General features: G+C 49.7%; 1 protein-coding gene and 1 long non-coding RNA gene across 2 annotated transcripts in view; both read left to right on the top strand.

Moving 5' to 3' along the window:
- LOC111729199 overlaps positions 1–604 on the top strand; it is a 15,078-nt gene extending 14,474 nt beyond the window's left edge. The window contains exon 3 of the long non-coding RNA XR_002776134.1: positions 593–604. This is a non-coding gene — a long non-coding RNA (uncharacterized LOC111729199). The remainder of the gene's footprint in view (positions 1–592) is intronic.
- The window catches only part of KIAA1671 (KIAA1671 ortholog), a 132,521-nt gene that overhangs the window by 41,450 nt on the left and 87,708 nt on the right, over positions 1–3,363 (top strand). The gene's annotated exons all lie outside the window — the stretch shown is intronic.

The following is a 3,363-nucleotide window of genomic DNA, read 5'->3' as shown; positions in this document are numbered from 1 at the left end:
AGGATATGTGGGAGCAGGCAGGTGATGCTGTGGTGGGGGGAGGGGCAGGGTGTGCCAGGCAGACATATGCACAAGGCTAGGGTAGGAGTGAGAAAGAGCAAGACCAGTCGGCATGCTTGTGGTGCGTCCTAGGCACCGGCATAGACTCAGCCTGGCTGGTGGGAGGTGGGAGGGGGAGGTTGCTCTCAGCCTCACAGGGTCAGCTTTGGGGGTGGTCAGAGATGCAGCTCCTCACCTGGCTTTGCCTCAACTCTCTACGTGACCCCAAGGGCACATCTTTGCTTCTTTGGGCCTCAGTTTCCCCATCTGAACCATGAAGAGGTGGAGTGAGGTGGCTTAGAAGGTCTTTCCCAGGTGTGAAGAGGAAAAAGATCTCCACTCGGTCACCTGCCTCCCGTGGGTGACCAGGTCCTGGAGTATGGAGGAGCATGCGGGCTTGCCACCAGTTTTGCAACTGACCTGCAGTTTCTCTGCCCCTCTGCGTCACTGAAGATAGCCCAGCACATGTGAGGTAGGGTTAGCCCCAGGTCTGGAATGTTAACCTGGAAACTCTTGCTCGTTGAGCTCCCGAGGAAGCTTGGGAATGTGGAAGATCCACAGGCTTCGGATCGTAATGACATTGGGTGGCCTCGGGCAGGCCACTTCACCTCCCTGGGCCTCAGCTTCCTCATCTGCAACGTGGGGACACGCCACCTCCCTCCTTTGTGGGTTGAGACCATTCCTGTGAAACCCGGAAGCTACTCCCCAACAAATGTTAGCTTGTCCTCTTTCCCAGGGAGCCACCATCAGATTGAGAGTGACCAGCTAACCACGGACTCTTGCACAGGTCCAGGTGGGGGTTGGGGGTTGGGCGGCCCTTCTCATCCCAGCTGCAGCTTCGAATGGTGAGGGACATGCATTCACTTGTCATTCCTTCAGCCCTGGTCCCTCCTCAATGCTCTCAGATTTCTGCTCCATGTTATCTCTTCCCTGACCCCTTTGTCTAAAACAGTGCCCCCTCCATTCTTTGTCTCATTGCCCTAATTGTTTAAATAAAACTTTATTTCTGAATACTTTAGATTTACAGGAAAGTTGCAAAGACAGTGGAGGGAGTTCCTTTACACCCTCCACTCAGCTTCCCCTCACGTCAGCAACTTATCATTAACCAATGTATTAACATTGGTGCAACACTGTTAAGTAAACCGTAGACTTTATTCCACTCGTTCTCACTTGGGGGCAACCCTCAAGGGACATTGGGCAACATCTGGTGACATTCTTTGATTGTCACAACTAGGGTGGCGGAGATGCTACTGGTGTCTGATGGGTGGAGGCTGGAGATGCCACTAAAAATCCTACAGTGCACACAGCCACCCCCATCCCAAACAAAGGAATGATTTGGCTCAAAATGTCAGTAGCAGCGAGGTTGAGAAATACTGCTTGATTCAGATTTTACCAGATTTTCCACTGTCCTGGGACCTATCCGGGAGCCCATGTGTATTTTGCCTCTCTAAGTTCCATCCACAGCAGGGCCTCACTACCTGCTTGAGAGTGAATGAATGCTGCTGGATACATACATCTCTTTGTGTGCGCCCACTGATAACACGAGCACGTGCCCACGTTGCTTAAAAACACTTTGTAAACATGTTTAATGGCCGCTTAATAGTCCCACTCGTCATCACCCTTGATTTAGTAGCCATTCTCGGGCTTGTTCCCAAGCGTTGACTATATGCATAACTTAGTGATGATACTCCTCAGCCTGAAATTTTTATTCACTTTTCATGTCACTTCTCAAGTCCCCTTTTTAGAAGTGGACCAAGTGTAGGCTGCAGCAGGTTTCTGCAAAATTGTTATTTTTTTGGTGAGATGTTGGTGGCCCAAATCTACCGTGTAGCTGCAATTCTGTTCTGGGGGGCGGAGAAACTGCCCGCCCACACTGTCAGGCCTGTCACAGGCCCGGCATCAGCCAGGAAGTGGGGAGGAAGATTAAGTTTCTTTTTCAAATCATTAGTAATTGTAGCTGATGGCCACCAGTGCCATGGCTGATGTGAGTTACTTAATCTCCTTTGTTGCTGAGATAACCTAGCCAGACAGTCCAAAGGCCGGTGGCCTTGTCTGGACACTGGCATTGAGCTGGTTGCTTGTGGTTGCCAATTACAACTATAGTTGCAGTAATAATAATAATGATGGCCGCCATCGCTGCTACCATTCTTGCTGACTGAGCACTTACAAAATCCTGGGCCTGGGCAAAGGGCCTCTCATGGGTGTCTCATCACATCCTCCTGAGAACCCTGTGGGTAGATCTCATGATTAACCCCATTTTGCAGTAATGAAACCTGAAGCCCAGAGAGGTTAAGCAGGTCATCTAAGGTCCTCCAGTCAGGCAATGTCAGAGCCTGTATTTGAACACGGGTCTCTCTCTGTGTCATTTTAACTACTTCATTGAGTCTGATCTTCTGGTTCCTTAAATGAGGAAACCGAGGCCCACGGGGTGGAGGCGACTTGCCAGCCTACAGGAAGTCTTTTTGTTCGCGTCAAGCTTCGCAAGGTGGAAGGTTATAGAAGGATGTCGCCCTGAGCCAAGCTGGGCTCTGGCTTAGAATCCCAGCTCCGTCAGAAGCAGGTCACATCACCTCTCTGAGCCTCAGCTTCCAGTCTGTAGGACTGTGCCGAGGGTTAGCATAGATAAGGGGCACTGGTGTCCTTGACACAGAGCTGGACTTAGAGTGGTCACTCAATATCTAGATAGTCTTTTTGGGGTGAGGAGAGCTCTGGTATAATGACAGAGATACCCCTACCCCCCCAGACTTTCCAGGTTCCAGGGAGCCTGGGAGGCTAACTGTGGCCGGCCACCTCCCTCTACCCCATGTCATCCGCAGCTAAGGAGGTTGCCAGAGTGTCACTTCTGACGCCTTCTTCAAGGAAGAGGCTATTGCAGTGGAGACTGAGACAGGCATGGTCCTCCGTGGTATTTATTGGTGATGTGTCCTTTGCCTACTTTCTTTCAGACATCTCCTTGCCAGGGTCTGTGGGTCAATGGCTCGGTTTTCAGGGAATGATGGGAAAACCACTTTGTTTTCTAGTGCGGTTGGTAAGCTTCATCTCTCCATGTTCAATTCCATGACCAGATTTATTATTATTTTTTTTTTTATGGAAAAATGTCCAAATGTCTAAATATGGTTAGATTGGCTATTCTCTCCCTCAGACTTTCTTGCTACTTGTTTATTTGGCTTTAGCCCTCATTCAGCCTGTCACTTCCAGAAATAATAATACTAATCAGGAGGTCGCAGCATGCTTGGTTCTCTTTTTCTCCAGGCATTTCTACATGTGGCATTGTGATGAAGCCTCACAACATCCCCAAGAGGTGGATGTGATTATTTTATAGGT

Source organism: Pteropus vampyrus, unplaced genomic scaffold (genome assembly GCF_000151845.1).
Source record: "Pteropus vampyrus isolate Shadow unplaced genomic scaffold, Pvam_2.0 Scaffold251, whole genome shotgun sequence".
Classification (NCBI taxonomy): domain Eukaryota; kingdom Metazoa; phylum Chordata; class Mammalia; order Chiroptera; family Pteropodidae; genus Pteropus; species Pteropus vampyrus.
Note: the sequence above shows the minus strand (reverse complement) of the source record. Positions and strands in the feature narration are given on the sequence as shown.